Below are 20,275 nucleotides of genomic sequence, written 5' to 3' on the forward strand. Positions count from 1 at the left end.
AAACGCTGTCCTGCTGGGGATGCACTGGGGGGATCTCCTTCCCCTTCCCTCTGGCATGGAGGCAAATCCCATCCTCTCCTTGTCCTTCCTTCCCCAGAGAAGGAGCTGAGGATGGAGACCAGGGAGGACAAATCCCTGCAGCAGAACCTCGAGGAAGAGGCTGTTTTTAGTGGTGCCAGAGTGCAGAATTACAATGGGGAGGGAAAGTTCCACAGATCCCACAAGAGGAGGGGCTGCAGACCCAGCCCAGGCTGCTCTGAGAAGGAAAGAACCGCATTGAGCCAGGAAGGTGGACAGAGCTTCAGCCAGAGCTTGGAGCTGGTGGCTCATGAGCAACTTCATGATGGGGAGAAGCCCTACAAGTGCTTGGAGTGTGGGAAGAGCTTCAGGCGGAGCTCCCACCTGATCCGCCACCAGATCATCCACACCGGGGAACGGCCCTACAAGTGTGGGGAGTGTGGGAAGGGCTTCAGCTGCAGCTCCGCCCTCGTCACCCACCAACGCATCCACACTGGGGACAGGCCCTACGAGTGTCCCCAGTGTCAGAAGAGGTTTCACACCAGCTCCGATCTCCTCTGCCACCAGCAGATTCACACTGAGGAGAGGCCCTTCCTCTGCCCTGAGTGGAAGGGTTTCAAGCGCAACTCCAACCTTGTTAGGCACCAGCGCATCCACACTGGGGAGAGGCTCTACGAGTGTCCCCAATGTGGGAAGAAGTTTCAGACCAGCTCCAATCTCCTCCTGCACCACCGCATTCACACAGAGGAGAGGCCCTTCTGCTGTCCTGACTGTGGGAAGGGCTTCAAGCACAACTTTACCCTCATCAGGCACCGGCGCATCCACACCGGGGAGAGGCCCTACAGTGCATCCAATGTTGGAAGAGCTTCTCACAGCACTCGTTCTTTACCCGACACCAACGGAGTCATCAGTAAGGGCAGCCCTGTGAGTGCCCTAACTGCAGGAAGAGCTTTGTGCATTGCTCCAGCTTCATCCCCTATAGGAGCACCCATGTTGGTCAGAGCCCTGGCCATCTACTTTCCCTGTGATCCATGTTGGGAAGACACTGGGCTGGCTATTCTTTTGTTTTGGCCCTAATTTTCTTTGGATTCATCTTCATCCCTTTAAAACAGACAAAATTGTGGTAAAAAACAATAAATTCATCAAAGGCATCTAAAGCCTCACTTTTTACTTTTGTTTTGGGGGAATCTGGGATTCAGGGAGATAATTGGGAGAATTTGGGGGTTTCGGGGGTATTTGGTGTACTTGTTTCCCTTTCTTGGCACTGAAAGAGACAAGAGGGTTCAAGCTGTCACCTCAATGCCACTGAAAACTACTCAATCCCACCCCAAAATTCCTCGATTCCACAACTCTTTGGTGTGGAATGGGGTTGGAAGGGGATTGATCAAAGCGGGCTTCAAATCAGGTGGGTTGAGATGGGCATTAGGTGGGGCAGGATGGGTGGGATGGGGTTTGGGAGGTGGGAAATGGGGAAACATCTGGTTTGGGAAGGGGGTCTTGATGTCCAGGAGAGGTGGGATGGGTTGAGGTTGGGACTGGGGAGGTGGGTTGGGGTCTGGAATGAGACAGCCAAAGTTTGGGGATGATGAAGGGAGGGGGAGACCATTATTGAGTGAATTTTGTAAGAATCCACATTCCTGAAGAGAATTTGAGGCATCTCATGTTTCTGAGGCAGTTTTGGGGCACTCCCCAGCTCTTGGGGGTTTCCTGAGAGCAGCTCCATGGACCCCCATTGCCAGGGGTGGTTGCCTTGGGCATGAGCTCAGAGCTGTAGCCAGAGTCCATTGCCTCAGCGCTGGAGAGTAGAGAAATGATGAACGGCCCCAGACATCTCCAGTGTGTGTTTGGGGCAGGGAGAGTTCTGCATAGGTGGGGTGGTCACTGCCCCACCCCAGCCACTGCAGCTTCTGGTGCAGCCCCAAAGTGGCTGCCAAGCCCCTGGCACCCCAAAAACCCCAATTGTTAGAGGGACCAGAGTAGGTCAGGCTGTGACACGGGTGTGACACTGACACGTCCCATGGCCCCGGAGCTCACAGCAGCTGAGATCCAAGACTGACTGTGGATCTCTGTCTCCCTCTCTCTCTTCTCCTGACTTCGTCTTCTCAAAATCTGGATAACTTCAAGTTGGACAGGTTAGAATTTGCTCAGTGAATGCTTTATGAAGTGATGTACTGTAATTCCGCATTGTTTCACATGTCCCAAGTACCTTATTCTCTTTGCAACTAAGTCTGCAACTAAAAGTTTGTTCTCCACCCTCCTGAGCAGTTTGTTGTTTTCTCCCCTTGGCCATCTGTCCTGCAGGCTGTGCCCCCTGTGCGTGCTGCTCCTCTGCCCTGGCCGGCTGCACTCGCCCATCTCGCTCTGCCCCAGCATTTCTCACACAGCGTTTCTGTGCCCTCCCTGGGCTCCCTGCACCCAGTGCTGCCGGCTCCTGGCACACAGAGCCAGGGCAGGAGCCCACCCTGCCAAGGGGCTCTGGGCAGGGCGGGGGCTGCGATGGCTTCTGAGCTCAGCAGCTGCTCCTGGCATGGTTCCATGGAGACGGAGCACAGCAACGCTGCTGAGCATTGTCCCTGCTGAGGGTCACACACTGCCGGGGCACATTCCCTGCCTGCAGGATTGCTGAGCATTGTCCCTGCTGAGGGTCACACACTGCTGGGGCACATTCCCTGCCTGCAGGATTGCTGAGCATTGTCCCTGCTGAGGGTCACACACTGCCGGGGCACATTCCCTGCCTGCAGGATTCGTGCCCAACACAAGCGCTGCACTGATGGCTCCAGCATTGCTTTCCAACAAAAACAGGGGAAGACAAACTGTGCAGGTCATGGTATTTTAGTGTGTCTAAAACTCACTAAGTCATTGATCTTAGAGGTGAGATGCATTTAGAACTCATGGCATGGAGAAGTAGTGCAAGATTGAAAAGGGGAGCATAGAAATAAACTGAGGAAAACATTTCAGATGGTTTCTTTCCATTTTCATTTCACTTCTAGAAAGCTGGTTCCGTTTTCCAGGAATCTTCTCCACAGTCCTGTCTGCTCTTCTCAAAAACCTTTCCTGGAAAACGAGGTCGAGCTCCTGTCACAAGATGTGCTACCTACTGCAGCTTCTCTTGGCTTTCCACACTGTGCATGCAGCAGGACTCTTGCAGCAAAGCAGACAAAGGTTTGGAGAACTTGACAACTTGTCCTTTCTTTTGCTGGTGGACTGGGGAGTTGTGCTATGGGTAAGCTTTTCATTGTTCCTGTTCCAGGCTAAGAAAACAGGAGGTGATACAAAGAATTGTTAGGGAATACAAGCCTGGCTGACTGCAGAGAAAGAATCTCCAGAGCCTGCAGCCACAAGTGCAGAGTTGCGTGATGATCATTCCAACTTGTTACTGGACATCTTGAAAATTATCTGGAATGTGAAAATGCTCTGACAGGGGGAGTTTGTTTCTGAATTCAGTGTGGATGATTCCACATCTGGTGCCTTGGTGCATAAATCAAGAGCACAATCAGTTCATGATAAGCACCAGAACAAGATGGACCTCTCAGAGTAGCTGACTGAAACAATCTGAAAAGGAGAAATGCAGGGAATGACCGGGTGAACCTTGCCTGGAAGAAGGGTAAATTTTTCTAATAATTACTAATCCATTCCCTCGTCTTTTGGCTTTCTTAGCAAGACCATTTGCATCCCAGATTCCCTATAAAATGAGAAGCGTGAGCTTGTGGAAGTGGCTGAAAGATGCCCTGTTCCTCTGCAGGGACACTCAGGCTGGAACAGGAGCTGGAGCCCTCTCTGGGGCAGCCTCCTCTGAGCTGGAATTTGTGCTGTGCTGGAAGAGGAGGAGGGGGATAAGGCTGGCGCTGTGTGGCAGGAGCAGGAGGTTTGGGCCGCAGGACATTCCGTCTGCGCCGCTGCCCCACAATGGGCGGCCGTGCCCGGGGCTCTGGGCCTGGCCCCGTGTGCGCTGAGCTGCCTGGGCTGGGCTCAGGTTCCCGCTGGGACTGGGCAGAGCCTGGGCTCAAACTGGGGGCAGCAGCAGTGCAAAACACCTCTGGGCATCTCCGCTTCCTGCTGCTGGGAAGGAGCAATGAAGCAAGTCAAGAAGTTCTGGTTTCTGTTTCTCCTGGTGGATTTTTTGATTTAATTCCACATTGCGGAGGCAAATTCTGGGACAGCCTCTGTCAGCTTATTCTATTTCAACAACGCCAGCAACAGGGCTGTGTTTGGGCGCTGCAAATGTGGCCTGTGTGGCTTTAATTCCCCTCATCTTAGTGTTCAGGGGCTGGTGAGCATTCCAGTATCTGCTGATCTTTAGGCCTGTGACAAAAATACTGACTTCACTGTCATGAAAGCACCGTGGGTAGCACCAACTGAAAGAGGCACTTGCATTTTTATGGATAAAATTCAGGTGGCAAGCAGAAGAGGGCCAAGAGCAGCCATGATCTACAATTCCCAAGGCAAAGGCACCAGTAGCCTCCTCCTGTCACCTCAGGGTGAGTCAAATAGAGCTGGAAACAGCGCTGGAATCCGATCCTTTCTTCCTCTGAGGGCTGGCTCAGGGCAGCACAGGCGGGCCCTGAGCAGTCAGGGCTGTGTGTGGGTGCTGGCTGCTCTGCTCCAGAATTGAGCTGGAAAAAGCCCTTGGGAGCTGAGGCAGGAGCAGGCGGGAAGGGGCCGGCGCTGCTGCTGCTCCTGGCCGGGAGCCCCGGCTGGGCCGGGCCGGCGCCCCCTGCGCTGCGGCTGCTGCTGCTGCCAGAGCCGGGCGGGACTCGGGGACAGGGACCGGACACGGGGGAACAGCAAAGGCCTGGCGGCTGCAGGGATGGTGGTGCTGGGGCTGGGGCCAGCACAGAGCTTCAGCCCGCAGTTAACCCTGAGGGAAACGCTGGGGAAAGGCTCCATTTCAGCCCTTCTGCACTCGCGGCTGTGAAGGGACTGAAATGAAAGCAGAACAAGTAGGGCCCAACTTGTTCTCCTGCCTTGGGTGGAGCCCCAGGCCTGAGGCTGAGAGGGGCTGTGAGGGGCTGTGAGGAGCCATCCGTCATGAGGGGCCATGAAGGGCCTTGAGAGGCCATGAGGGGCCATGGGGAACTCTGAGAGGCCTGAAGGCCCTGTGAGGGGCTGTGGGAGCCCAGGCCCCTCATGGAACCAAGGGTCCATCATGTCCCAACAGGGCCTTGTGTAACCAAATGGACCATGGTGACACTATGGAGCCTCATGGTATCACAGGTCCATTGTTACACAGCAGCCACAGCAGGAATGCAGAACCAAGGAGATTATTGTGACACTGCACAACTGTGCAAACCTGTGAGCCTACCAGGGAAAAGCCAGCAGAAATGCCCTGGAGAGACACACTGTAGGCTCTGGGCATTCCTCACAACTCAGGGCGAGGAAAGAGGCTTCCCCATGGTGCTCTGCAGCACTATGTTAATTTGTCCCAGTTCTGTACTCTCCCTTGGCCTTCTCTACCCCTTTAACTCTAATATGTTCATGTTCTGGTGAGTTCTCCCTTCCCTATTTTCCCACTGGTGTGTAACCCTACCCATCCACACTGGCATTTACTATTGGTCCCTTCCATGTGTACCGCCCCTGAACCCTCAGAGCATTGGATCCCCGGTGCTCTACTCTGCACCCTCTTTCCCTGTATTTGTACCCTGGACTCTCCTTTGTTTTTGTCTTTGGCCCCTGGACACTTTCAGCATTTCTCTGTGTGTGTGTGTCTGTGTGTATGTGTGTCTGTGTCTGTGTCTGTCTGTGTCTATGTGCTGGTGCTCTCGTGGTTCCTACCCATTGGCACAAGAAACTCTGGGGGAAGGTTGTGTGCAGACCACCTCAGACTGTAACAAAAACTCCCTTTTTTCATTTACTTTGTGGTGGGAATGAACCATTCTGTCTAATAATGATCAGAAAAAATCAGAGCTGTATTTATATAAATTTATCTGGTATTCAATCTTTAACCCTGGGGGGAAAATTGCATTAAAGTTCAATTCCACGTGTCTAATCTTTAACACCTTTGACAAAGTCTGGAGATGGGATTGGATGCAACTGCTCCCAGTCTCCTCTCTTAGAAGGAATTTTAGAAGTCTAGGGGCCCTGCAGGGGTTTGAGGATCCATGGTGCCTGCAGGATGTAATTTCTCCATCTCATGTCTCAGCAGGAGTTTCTCCAAAAAAGAAATAAAGGTTTTGCCTGAAGCTCCCACTGTGCCCATGACAGGAACCCCTGTGAGTTTCTGGGACACCCCAGCTCTTTGGCAGCCTGGAGACTCCTGGGATGTCACCGTGGAGCCCCCGTGAGCGCCTGTGACAGATCGATGCCTTTGCATCACAAGGTCCCCTGGGATGTCACCATGGAATGGCTGTGACTGCCTCTGACCACAAGGCTCTTTACCATCCCAAGAAAGCCCAGGGAGGTCTCCATGGAGCCCCTGTCTGTGCCTGTGACATTCAAGCTCTGGAAGAGCCTGGAGACTCTTGGAAAGTCCCCACGGAACCCCTCTGAGTGCCTGTGACAAATGTGATCCTTAGCAGGCAACCATCACCAGGACCCTGTTGTTATGGTCAGTTTCCATGGCAACCATCCCCAGCCCCCTGTTGCTATGATCAGTTTCCATGGCAACCATCCTCAGCCCCCCTGTTGCTATGATCAGTTTCCGTGGCAACCATCCCCAGCCCCCTGTTGCTATGATCAGTTTCCGTGGCAACCATCACCAGCTCCCTGTTGCTATGCTCAGTCCCTTGGCAGCTCCATGGAGACCCCATGCCAGGGGTGGTTGCCATGGACACCAGCTCAGGCCTGCAGCCAGAGCCCGTTGCCATGGCAACCATTGGCAGCCCCATCCCCAGGCTCATGGGATCCCAGAACCACAGAATTGGCTGAGCTGGGAGGGACCCATCAGGATCCTCCAGTCCAACTGCTGGCCCTGCACAGGACACCCCAACAATGCCAGCCTGGGCCTGGCAGCGCTGTCCAAATGCTGCTGGAGCTCAGAGAGCCCTGGAGCTGGGACCCTTCCCTGGGGAGCCTGGGCAGGGCCCCAGCAGCCTCTGGGCAAAAACCTTTTCCTGACGTCCAACCTGAGCCTGCCCCAACTCAGCTGCAGCCGTTCCCTCCACTCCTGTCCCTAGGCACCAGAGGGAAGAGGTTCCCACAGCCCCAGCCAGGGACCCGTTCCCAAGGCTGTTTTCACGGCCACCAGGGCTGGGACCAGCTGGGATGCTCGGTTTCCAGGGGCCAGGGTTCAGGAATGGGATTCCCCAATTTCCTGCTCTTGCTAAAACCGCGCTGCCCTCACTGCCCTCCCACCTCCCATGGAAACTACAAAGGCAAAGATCCCGGTCTGGGATAAGAACAATTTTTTGGGAACAACAATGATATAAGGAACGAATGGAACAGAAACAATATTGATAACAGAGTGTATAAATAAAACTGTTTACAGGGAAAACTAAAACACAACTTACTGGGTCTGCCTTGCCACGTATTTCCTCCTGCCTGGAAAGCACACCCTTCTCCTCAGGGACAGAGAGAGAGAGAGAGAGAGTGTCCCTTTCCTGTCCCTGGCAATTCTCTGAGGTGGGAGTGAATGTAATGACACAGTCATGGCAAGACCCTCATGTTCTTCCATCCCACATCATGTCATTGGCAAAGGCAGGAAAAGGGACAGGTGTCTTCCTAGCATGGATCCGAAGGAAAAATGGATCACCAGGGCTCTTCCCAACATGGATCCTCCAACTATGGATGAAGTTGGGGCAGTGCACAAAAGTCCTCCTGCATTGGGGCATTGGCAGAGCTTCCCTTCCAGGTGCCTCCGTTGGTGTCTGGTTAAGACAGAGATCTGGGTGAAGCTTTTCCCACTCGGGGGACACTCGTAGGGCCTCTCCCTCTCCCCAGTGTGGATGTGCCGGTGCCTGATGAGGTTGGAGTTGTGCTTGAAGCCCTTCCCGCACTCAGGGCAGCGCAAGGGCCTCTCATCCGTGTGAATCCGCTTGTGCCGGAGAAGACTGGAGCTGCTCTGAAACCTCTTCTGACACTGGGGACACTCGTAGGGCCCCTTCCCAGTGTGGATGCGTTGATGTATGACAAGGGCAGAGCTGGAGCTGAAGCCCTTCCCACATTCCCCACACTCATAAGGCCAATCCCCAGCGTGGATCCTCTGGCTGATCAGAGTGCTGCTCTGCCTGAAGCTCTTCCCACACTCGAAGCACTTGTGGAGCTTGTGCCCATCATGAAGCTGCCCCTGGATTACCAGCTCCAAGTTCTGGCTGAAGCTCTGTCCACCTTCCTGGCTCAGGGTGTGTCTTTCCTCCTCAGAGAACCCTGAGTTGGGTTTGGAGCACCTCCTCCTCATGGGGGATCTCCAGGGCTTTTCCTCCCCATTGGATTCTTTTCCCATGGAGCCGCTCAAACCGGTCTCTTCCATGTGGTTCTGCTGTGGGAATTTGTCGTCCCTGATCTTGATCCTCAGCTCCTTCTCTGGTAGAGTAAGGACAAGCACAGGATGGGATTTCCCTCCGTGAAGAGGGATGGGGAAGGAGATCCCCACAGTGCATTCCCAGCAGGATGGCGTTGGCAGCGGGGTTGTCCTGCATAGAGGGGATTTTCTGGGCTGGGAGATGGAGCAGGAGAGAGGGGGAAAGGGGCACTGAGTTCCTCCTCACCTGCCTGGGTGTCCTGGGGCATCCTCATCTTCCTTGAGGTGTCTTACGCCATCTGGCCGAGTTTTAGGAATGGGATATTCCTAAAACAAAGGAGGAAAACAAGGGATGAGCACAATGAGCTTTGTACTGGTTTAAAGGCAAACCTGAGGAAGAGTCTAAGCCAGAATTCATATTCAGTAACAAAATAAGGATCAAGGCAATGATACAGAAACACTGCCTTAAACTGACAGAGTCAGGATATAACCTGACACCCTGTTGGTCAGGGTGGTGGCAGCCGTCCCAGTTGGAGTGATGAAGGTGATTCTGTCGAAGCAGTGATCCTGTAGAAGGGTCTGGTCTTCCTCTGAAGGTCCAGTGGTGGTTAGGGAGTTCTTGTCCTCTGGGAATTAAGTAGGCAAGCTGCTCCTGGTGTAGCAAAGTGTCAGCTTATATCCAGGTAGGAATGCTCGGATCCTCCCCCTGGGCGGAGCATCCCACAATGGGAGGATGGAATTTTATCAGTCCTGCAGTGACACTCAATGGCCCATTCACAGGAGATATCTCCCCTGGAGGGCGTTATCAGGGCTGAGTCATGGAAGAGATAAAGAACACTGCCCCACCTGTTTATAACAGTTGCTGAAGGTGGGGATTGAAAACATGCATTTGGTTACATCTTGCATGGCAACCTGAAGCAGTGGGGTAATCCCTGCTCAGGGGGTGAACACCACCCCCCTTACCCAAACTGGCTCAGCTGTAAAACCCCCACCCCAAAAAGGCCACACACACAGGGGACAATGTCACACTTGGCCCCCTCCAGGGGAGGTCTGTTTCACAGGCTGGGGGACTTTGCCAAATGTTAGAATAATTTTTCTCTTTGTCCCTGTCACCTTTGTGACAGCTACGCATACCTTCCCCTTCCTTTTCATAATCCGTATTGGGCCTATTTTCCACTTTTCTTTTTTTAGAATGTGCCAGCAGCTGAGCTGGAGCTGTACAAGACCAAAGGAATTTGGATTTGCCACAAAATAGCTTCTATTATAAGCTTATAAAATTTTGGGATTTATTTGCCTTTCCATCACAAGTGACTTGTGGGAAAAATAAATTCAAGGCATTTTATCTACGGTCAATTTTGATTTCTGACAAGAAAAAACATTACTTTGTCTGGTGCCCAGGGGATGCTTGTGAAGCCTCAGTTCCTCTTGCCCTGGGAGATGCTTGGGGGGGTTTTTCCTGTCCCTGTCACCCCAGGCCATTCCCCAGAGGGTCTCCATCATTCTCACCCCAGAGAATGCCTGGAGGGTCTCCCTCCCTCTCACCTCTGTGCCAGGGGGTACTCAGGGCAGTCTCTGTCCCTCTCAGCCCAGAGGATGCTCGGGGGTCTCTGTCCCCTCACCCTGGGGGATGCTCGGGGGGTCTCCATCCCTCTGGCCTCAGACAATGCCTGTGCAGGGCTGGGGACCAGGGGCTCTGTGTCCCTCTCTCCGCTGAGGGTGCTCGGGCCTGGGGGGGCTCTCCGACAACCCCCCCAAACCCCTGCCAAATATCCCCCATGGCGAGAGGCACAGGGACCCCTCGAGCATACCCTGGGCACTGGACAAAATAATTTGGCAGAAATCAAACTTGACTCTGCATAAATCACTTTGATGACTATTTGATTTTCCCACAAGTCAGATGTGATGAAAATGCAAACAAATCCCAAACATTAATAAACTGACAGTACAAACCATTTTGTGGCAATTCCAAGTTCCACTGGTTCCTGCACAGCTCCAGCTCAGCTGCTAGCACATTCTGATAAAAGTGTAAATTCAGCCCAATACAGATATCATTAAAAGGAAAGTAAACTCTGTAACTGTCACAAAGGCGAACAGGGATGAAGAGAAAAATGATTCTCACATTTCGCAAAGCACTCAAGCCTGGGAATTCAGGAGTTATTTGGGAATTTAGCTACTTTAGCTGAGCTTCTTGTAGGACTTTTAGCAGCCTTGTGTTCCTCACCATGGGGTGAATGAACCTTGTCAGTCTCGCTGGTATCATTTGCTCCCTTTCCTCCTGTGATTTGAAAAAACATTTCAAGGAAGGATGTCACAGACATTTTTTCATAAAATCCTCTCTTTTAGGATTTGTCCTTTCTGTGAAGCTGGGGCCCCAGAAGAAAAATGCAAACAATAATTATCTGCTGATTTGGAATGTAACAGGAGCATCTGTGATTGGTCTTCTGTGAGTGTTTGGATTTGCTGACCACTCACGGGAGAGTTGGTCCTTGCTTTCTGCTGGACACAGAATTTTGTTATTCATTCTCTTCTTTCTATTCTTAGCTTAGCAAGCCTCTGCAACTTTTCTCTTTATTCCTTTTAGTATAGTTATAATGTATTATATATCATATATCAATAAATCCAGCCTTCTGATCATGAACCAAGATTCTCATCCACTTCTCTCACCCTGAAGACCTTCATCAGGTCGCTGTAATAGAAGGACAACAAAATATTTTCTTTACTCTTCAGGCCCACAAAGGCGATTTACCTCATTGGTTCTCCCATAAGTCACTCAGAGAAATCTGCAGCCCAGTTTCAAAGAGTTCCTCCAGAGAGAACCACAACCTCCTCAGAGGAGGGAACCATGCTGTTGTCAAAGGCACTTGGGGTCAGAGAACAGTGCCTAAACTCACTGTGCCAAAATAATTTCACAGTCTGGTGAGTCTGGTTAAGAAAAGTGTTAGAGAGATTCCTCTGCCCCAATTAAGGTGATAATGAGACCAAACCCAAAATGAATTTTATTGAAAAGTAAATGGGATAGAAAAGGGGGGACAGGAAGGGAATGACAGGAAAAAGAGCCCTCCCCTGGGGCAGGGCAAGTGTGACATTGTCCCCTGTATGCGTGGCATTCCCAGGGTGGGGGTTTTACAGCTGAGCCAGTTTGGGTAAGGAGGGTGGTGTTCACCCCCTGAGCAGGGATTGCCCCACTGCTTCAGGTTGCCATGCAAGATGTAACCAAATGCATGTTTTCAATCACCATCTTCATCAACTGTTATAAACAGGTGGGGCAATGTTCTTTATCTCTTCCATGACTCAGCCCTGATAACGCCCTCCAGGGGAGATATCTTCTGTGAATGGGCCATTGAGTGTCACTGCAGGACTGATAAAATTCCATCCTCCCATTGTGGGATGCTCCGCCCAGGGGGAGGATCCAAGCATTTCTACCTTGATATAAGCTGACGCTTTGCTACACCAGGAGCAGCTTTCCTACTGGATTGCCAGAGGACAAGAACTCCAGAACCACCACTGGGCCTCCAGAGGAAGACCAGACCCTTCTACAGGATCACTGCTCTGACAGAATCGTGTTCATCTCTCCAACAGGACTGCACCACCATTTACTGTGACTGCTGCCACCACCCTGAACAACAGGGTGTCAGGTTATATCCTGACTCTGTCCGTTTAAGGCAGTGTTTCTGTATCATTGCCTTGATCTTCATTTTCTTTTAAATTGTAATTCTGGTTTAGACCCTCCCCAGGTTTGCCTTCAAACCAGTACAAAAGACAATGTGCGCACCCTTTGTTTTCTTCCCAGAACAGGATTTCCCATTCCCAAACCTTGATTGGATGGAGAAGGAGGCTGTGAGGAAGAGGAAGGATCCCCAGGACACCCAGATAGGTGAGGAGGAAGTCAGTTCCTATTTCCCCCTCTCTCCTGCTCCATCTCCCAGCCCAGCACAGCCCCTGGCTGCAGGACAACCCTGCTGCCAAAGCCATCCTGCCGGGGATGCACTGGGGGAATCTCCTTCCCCTTCCCTCTGGCATGGAGGCGAATCCCATCCTGTCCTTGTCCTTCCTTCCCCAGGGAAGGAACTGAGGATGGAGACCAGGGAGGAAAAATCTGCATGGCAGAACCTCGTGAAAGAGGCTGTTTTGAGTGATTCTAACGCACAGGAATCCAACAGGGAAGAAAAACCTCAGACATCCCCCATGAGGAGGGGCTCCAAACCCAGCCCAGGGTGCTCTGAAGAAGAAAGAGCCACCCTGAGCCAGGAAGGTGGGCAGAGCTTCAGCCAGAGTTCAGAGCTGGTGGTCCATGAGCAGCTTCATGATGGGGAGAAGCCCCACAAGTGCTTGGAGTGTGGGAAGAGCTTTAGGTGGAGCTCCCACCTGATCAGGCACCAGAGGATCCACACCAGGGAACGGCCCTACGAGTGTGGGGAGTGTGGGAAGGGCTTCAGCCAGAGATCTGCCCTTGTGACCCACCAACGCATCCACACTGGGGAGAAGCCCTACGAGTGTCCCCAGTGTCAGAAGAGGTTTCCGAGCAGCTCCAATCTCCTCCAGCACCAGCGGATTCACACTGAGGAGAGGCCCTTCCACTGCCCTGAGTGCGGGAAGGGCTTCAAGCTCAACTTCACCCTCATCATCCACCGGCGCATCCACACAGGGGAGAGGCCCTACGAGTGTCCCCAGTGTGGGAAGAGCTTCACCACCAGCTCTCACTTGACCAGTCACCAACGGAGCCACCAGTAAGGGATCCCTGCAAATGCCACAAATGCAGGAACAGCTTCATCCACCACTCCAGCTTCATCCCCCATGGGAGAACCCACATTGGGAAGAACCCTGGTGATCCATGTTCCCCATGATCCATGCTGGGAAGACACCAGTCCCTTTCCCTGCCCCTACCAGTGTCATGATGTGGCATTGAAAACCATGAGGGTCTTGCCATGGCTGTGTTATTACATTCACTCCCACCTCAGAGAATTTCCAGGTGCAGAACAGGGACACTCTCTCTCTCTCTCCCTGAGAAGAAGGGTGTTCTTTCCAAACAGGGGAAATTGTGGCCAGGAAGACCCAGTGAGTTGTGTTTTAGTTTTCCCAGGAAACTGTTTCATTTATCCCTTCTGTTATCAAGATTGTTTCAGTTCTGTTTGTCCCTTAACTTGTTCCTGTTCCTAATAAATTGTTCTTATCCCAGCCCGGGATCTTTGCCTTTTGTGCTTTCCATGGGAGTCGGGAGGGCAGTGAGGGCAGCGCGGTTTTAGCGGGGGCAGGAAATTGGGGAATCCCATTCCTGAACCCCGGCGCCTGGAAACCGAGCATCCCAGCTGGTGCCAGCCCTGGTGGCCATGGCAACAGCCTTGGGAACGGGTCCCTGGCTGGGGCTGTGGGAACCTCTTCCCTCTGGTGCCCAGGGACAGGAGTGGAGGGAACGGCTGCAGCTGAGTCAGGGCAGGCTCCGGTTGGATGTCAGGAAAAGGTTTTTGCCCAGAGGCTGCTGGGGCCCTGCCCAGGCTCCCCAGGGAAGGGTCCCAGCTCCAGGGCTCTCTGAGCTGCAGCAGCGTTTGGACAGCACTGCCAGGCCCAGGCTGGCATTGTTGGGGTGTCCTGTGCAGGGCCAGCAGTTGGACTGGAGGATCCTGATGGGTCCCTCCCAGCTCAGCCAATTCTGTGGTTCTGGGATCCCATGAGCCTGGGGATGGGGCTGCCAATGGTTGCCATGGCAACGGGCTGTGGCTGCAGGCCTGAGCTGGTGTCCATGGCAACCACCCCTGGCATGGGGTATCCATGGAGCATCCGAGGGACTGACCATAGCAACAGGGGGCTGGGGATGGTTGCCATGGAAACTGACCATAGCAACAGGGGGCTGGGGATGGTTGCCATGGAAACTGACCATAGCAACAGGCGTCTGGTGATGGTTGCCATGGAAACTGACCATAGCAACAGGCGTCTGGTGATGGTTGCCACGGAAACATCCCATAGCATCAGGGGGCTGGGGATGGTTGCCATGGAAACTGACCATAGCAACAGGCGTCTGGTGATGGTTGCCATGGAAACTGACCATAGCAACAGGCGTCTGGTGATGGTTGCCACGGAAACATCCCATAGCAACAGGGGTCTGGTGATGGTTGCCATGGAAACTGACCATAGCAACAGGGGGCTGGGGATCGTTTCCTGCTTAGGATCAGATTTGTCACAGGTCCTCAGAGGGGTTCCTTGGGGACCTTCCAAGAGTCTCCAGGCTATTCCAGAGCTGGAATGTCACAGGCACAGACAGGGGCTCCGTGGAGACCTCCCAGGGCTTTCTGGGGATGGTAAAGAGCCCTGTGGTCAGAGGCAGTCACAGCCATTCCATGGTGACATCCCAGGGGACCTTGGGCTGCAAAGGCACCGATCTGTCACAGGCACTCATGGGGGCTCCACAGTGACATCCCAGGAGTCCCCAGGCTGCCAAAGGGCCAGGATGTCCCAGACACTCACAGGGGTTCCTGTCATGGGCAGATATATTTATATAAATATATTTTCTCTATTATGGTAATGATTAGACAAAATTTCCTTAATCAGAAATATTCATGCCAGGATGCAAGAGACGTAAAATATATTATACAGAGCACTAGGAAATTATTTCAAAGCAACTGTATTAAGGAAAATCTGTAATTAAGCAGAGATTTATGTCACTCCCCCAGACCAATGACCATGGGCAATTCCCTTTGGCTCAGCCTGGAGCAGTGACCTTGAGGGTGTCCCCACCACTGGGAGGAATCCCCACACCCCTCAAGAAGGGAAATGTCAGGAGATGCTGCCATTAAAATTTGGGATGGGGCTTTTCTCATCTGAAGTGCTGCCCTGTCAGTCAGATGTGCCCAGACTTGGCCAGCTCAGCAGCTCTGCAGAAGCTCTCAGTGGTGTCACTTGGTTGTTCCTTTCTCTGGGGATTTTTCCAGCTCTTCCACAGCTTCAGCTCCCTCTGAGGATGTTGAACTTTGAGATGGAGGAGTCAGGCTGGTTTCAGCATTATTCACCCCCAAAGCAGTGTGACTGCCCTCCTTCATTGCTTACTGGGGGCTTTGCAAACAGGACCTTGCTGGAGTTGTTGGAGCCCATTGCAGGCAGAGCCTCCTGCTCCAGCAGGAACTGCCTTTCCTGTGCCATCAGCAGGGCAGGTCCCGCTGCAGGAAAAGCCCCAGGCCAGCCCCAGCACAGGGAAGGGCTCGGGCACATGGGCAGAGTGCCGTGCTGGGAGCTGTGCCAGGGAGAGCCTGAGGCACCAAAGGCACCTTGGCAGCAGCAGCTGCTTGCAGGCCATGGCCAGAAGCCTCCCTTGGCAGCCCAGCCTGGTGGCCACCACTGCAGAGCTGCTGCCTCAGGGCTCATTCCTGGCTGGGCTCTGAAAAGCCACTTCTGCTCCAGGAGCCTGACTGGGAAGCCATTGGCCCCAGCACCTTGGGGACAAGATATTAATGACAAAACTCTTCATGGCAGCAGAGCCAAGGCAGGGGCAGAGGAAAGGGCAGAGCCAGGCCCAGGGGACAGGGCTACCATGGTGATGGCTTTGAGGTCACTGCCCCAGCAGCAGCCTGGCTGCCCTCAGCAGACATTCTGGCCAGAAGCCTTGTGAGGGCACCCAGCACATCAGAGAACCCACAATGCAGGAATTCTGTCACTGGGGATGAGCGGGTTTCAATGGGAGAGGTTGCACAAAGCTCCTGCTCTTGGACAATTCCAGGGATGGGGAATCCACTTCTCTGGAAAAACAGCTGCAGTTTCCTGCCACTTTCTTAATTGTAAAATATTTCCTCCTTCTAACAAATGTTATTTTGTCCCCATTCAGTTTAAAGATACTGACCCATTTTCTGTCACGGTAGGATTTAGGAGAAAATAACTAAAAATGCTATTTTTCCCTTTTCACAGACCTTGGAGAGGACTCAAAAATCTCCCAGAATGGGGTTTGGAGGCCTCATCACAAAACCAGCAGGGAGAGTCTGCGGCCTCTGTGGTCAGTGGTGTAGAGACTGAGGATTGAAAGGGAATAGCCTGGGAGGGATGGATGGGTGGTTTCAGAGAGGCTGGAGCTTTTCTTCATAGTAGGAATAAGCCTGAAGAAGACCTAATAGCACCAAGTGCAGCTTGGGAGGTCCAGACTGAACACCAGCAGAAAGGAATTTCCCTGTCAGGGCAGGGCTGTGGTGCAGCATGTCCCCAGCAGGAGCCTGGAGCAGCCCCAGGCTTTGTGTGGGCAGGCAGAGGCAGGCAGGAGGCAGAGCTGTCAGCAAAGGAAGGGCCCAGCCAGGTGGGGCAGCCGGGGATATTGACAGCCTGCAGGGACAGAGGCGAAGGTTTGCTCAGCAGCAGAGACACCTTTCCCTTGCTTGTCCCCTGCTGTCATCACTGCCACCAGTGTTCTTCTCTACCTGGAACCTGGGGACATTTTCTCAGTCCTGTCTCTCAGATGGATCTATTTAAAGTATGAGAAACTTCAGTGTTTCACCCTCTTTTTGAGTCCCTGAGAAGGTTTTTGGAGCACACTTTGAGGGACTGAGTCTGATGCAAAGAGCACCAAAGCCCCAGAGGCTCAATAAAGTCCCTGTGCTGTGTCTGTGCTGCTGAGCTGGGCCGGGCTCCTGGCCCAGAGGCAGCTCCTGGAAAGGGCAGCGCTGCAGAGAGACAGCTCTGGCCAGGAGCAGCTCCTGTGCACAGCCCAGCAGGGCTGGGGCACTGCCAGGGCCCCTCAGGGACAGCAGCAGGGCACAGACAGAGCTCACAGGGGCTCAGCACTGGCAGGGGCTGTGGGATGGCCCAGAGGGGGCTATGTCACAGCAGCGCCTCTGTGGCTGTGTCATAGAGGCACAGAGCAGCTGCGATGTCAGCAAGGGGCTGAGTGACAGCACAGAGTGGGCTGTGTGAGGTCACAGATTGGGCTGTGACATCACAGAATTTGTTGTGTGAGGTCACTGAGCAGCTACAGCGTCATAGAGGGGACTTTGTGACATCACAGAACAGGCTGTGAGATCATGGCATGGCTGCATGACATCATAGAGCTGGCATTGAGGTCAAAGTATGTGCTGTGACCTTACAGAGTGTCAGTATGACATCACAGAGAGGGTTTTGTGACATCACTGAGGGGGGTTGTTACATCACAGAGCTGGCTGTGACATAATAGAGTGTGAGGCCATAGAGCAGATCCTGCCATCATAGAAGGTGGCTCTGTGACATCAGGGAGTGGGCTGTGACAACACTGGGTGGCTGTGTAACATCACAGAGCAGGCTGTGACATCACAGTAGAGATTGTGAAATCATAGAGTGACTTTCTGACATCACAGAGACTTCTGTGACATCACAGAGCAGCTGTATCACATCATAGCGTGGAGTCTCAGAGTTGGCTCTGGGATATCACAGGGGCAGTGTGACATCACAGGGGCTGTGTGACATCACAGGGGGCAGGGTGACATCACGGGGGTAGTGTGACATCACGGGGGTAGTGTGACATCACAGGGGCAGTGTGACATCACAGGGGCTGTGTGAGGTCCCTGGGGAGGTCACTCTGCCCCAGCCCCCCTCACAGTTCCCCCCAGAGCAGTCCAACCCTGTTCGTGCACAGCAGGGTCCCCTGTCCCCCCGGGTCCCCCCGCCCCCAGCCCCACAGCCTCCCCCAGAGGATGTTCCACGAGATCGACCCCAGAGCCTGACACTGGGACGGGGGGCCGGGGCCCTGGGGTGGAATAGAGGGACAGGGACCCCCCAGCAGCGTCCCCGTGTCCCCCAGGGCCAGAGCCTGGGCCAGGGCTCCTTCACCCTGGTACCAACGAGGCCTTGAGAGCGCTGAAAAAATCCCCAGCAAGGGAGCAGCAAAAACCAGACTGAATATTAAGGGACAGCAGCACAAAGTTCCTTGGCAAGAGTCACTCTGCTCCTGACTGGACACTTCAGGCACACCAAGGAAACAAAGCAACAACAAAACCAAACAGAATCCAAACAATCAAACCAGAAATTTACTGAGAACTGGGGCTTTCATTCCTAAGGAAAAGAACTGTCCTTCTTATCTAGGTGCCCATGGCCAGAATTGGGATTTCACCTCCAGTATTCCCTATTGTGACAGAGTGGAGGAGTTTCTTGGCTCAAGACATTTCATGTGTGGGGAGTGTTGCAGTGTGTTGCAATTTCCTGTTTTAAACTTCCCAGCCCCTTCCCAGGTGTGGCAATATCTCTCTTCCCCTTCCCCCTCGCCCCCTGCGGGGCTGTCAATCAGTCTTAACATTCCAGCAAGGCCATCATGTGGTTGCTCAGGTTCAAAAGATGCCCCTGTGCCCAGAGGTCATTGGTCTGTCTGGGTGTCATCGTTCCCTGAGACCCTGCCCCTCCCCCCTGGTTGGTGGCTCACCTGTCCCTTCCCTCCCCCTTCCCCCGGAGCCTAAAAAGTCACTCAGGCCATGCGGTGAGGATTCTGTTGGAGATGTTACCTAAGATTCAGATGTCTGTGACCATGGAATAAACTCTTGATATTAACCCTCCGGCAGAATCTGTCTCCTTTTCCTCTTCACCTTAGCCTGAAGCCTTCCTACCTGAGGCAAACTGAGTTTCTACAAGCCAGGACTTGTTTCGGTGCTCAGCTGCACCATCCAGCCAGCCAAAAGTGTCTCTGAGGTGAAACACCACAGTTGCCGCCTTTGGCCCAGGAGCAGGGGTCAGAGGAGCCCAGGCACAATCTACCTGGTAATATTGGGATCTTATTCCAATAGGGGAGGAAGGGGCAGGTCCAGCCCTCCCCTGCCCTGGAACCCCAGCCCTGCCCTGCCCTGGAACCCCAATGCCCCCAGAGCCTCTATCCCAGCCCAGCAGTGGCTGCCAGTCCCTGGCACAGCACAGGCAATGCTCCACAGCCACCTCTGCAGCCCCAGCCCAGCTCCTGAGGGACCAAATGAGCCCAAGGCCCACCTGGGGGAAGGGCCCAGGGAAACCAAGGGGTACTGAAGGCTGACCACAAGGCAAGGACACATCTTGACCCTACCTGCTCTTGGAATTTCCATCTGAACAGTGCTGGAATCCAGGAGTTGGTACGTCTGTGTATGCTCCTCTGTATCCTTTTTGCCTCTCTCTCTTTCTGTCCTTTTCTTCTATTTTGTTCCTTTTGCAAATTTGAGAATTGTAAAATTCAAATAGCTCAGAGTTTGTGAAGTTGAAAGGGCCAAGTCATTGCTTTAAGAAGTGTTCTGTGTTGATTGAATGTCATATTAAATATTTTGCCAAAAATTCTCTGATTTTCCAAAGTTACCAGTAAAGATTGTTTTGTTCTTTTGAGCTCCTGAGGATCTCTTGTTGGTATTTCTCCAGGAAGTCCAATTCAGAATACAGAAACAATTGTAATTCCTTTTAAATATCTCCTTGACAGAGTTTTCTACTGGATGGAATTCAAGGCTTTTGTGCCCTGCTTGGCCCAACCCAGGCAGTGCTTTCCCAGCCCCATTCCACACTCCATTTCCCAGCTGGAGCCGCTGGTGCCTCTGGGTTGTGCTGCCCCAGCCCCAGGGACGCTCTCCTTGTCTGCCCATTCCCCCACGGTCTCTGGGCAGGGATGGCCTCAGTGGGGGCTGCTGACATCCTCAGCACCTTGGAGGCTGCTGCTGAATTTTCCTGCTCCAGAGACTTGTTCAGCCTTCAGCTCTTCAGTGCAGGAATTCAGTGTCCCAGGGCTCATTAACATTCAGAACAGCTAAACAAGCTAAGCTTCTCGGAATAATTTGATTTCATTAATAATTTGTTCAAATCAAATGTGTGGTTAATTAGTCAGATTTCAGAAGCCAATTCAATGTGAATACCCTGAATTTAAAAAAACAGCAAGAAAATATTTTTTAGGTCCTGTAATTTTTTTTTTACTAGTAATTCATT

At 52.9% G+C, this 20,275-nt stretch overlaps 1 pseudogene; it reads left to right on the top strand.

Moving 5' to 3' along the window:
• Window positions 1-20,275, top strand: part of LOC131096410 (zinc finger protein 208-like) — a 1,316,393-nt pseudogene that overhangs the window by 794,389 nt on the left and 501,729 nt on the right.

Source organism: Melospiza georgiana, unplaced genomic scaffold, assembly GCF_028018845.1.
Source record: "Melospiza georgiana isolate bMelGeo1 unplaced genomic scaffold, bMelGeo1.pri scaffold_29, whole genome shotgun sequence".
Classification (NCBI taxonomy): domain Eukaryota; kingdom Metazoa; phylum Chordata; class Aves; order Passeriformes; family Passerellidae; genus Melospiza; species Melospiza georgiana.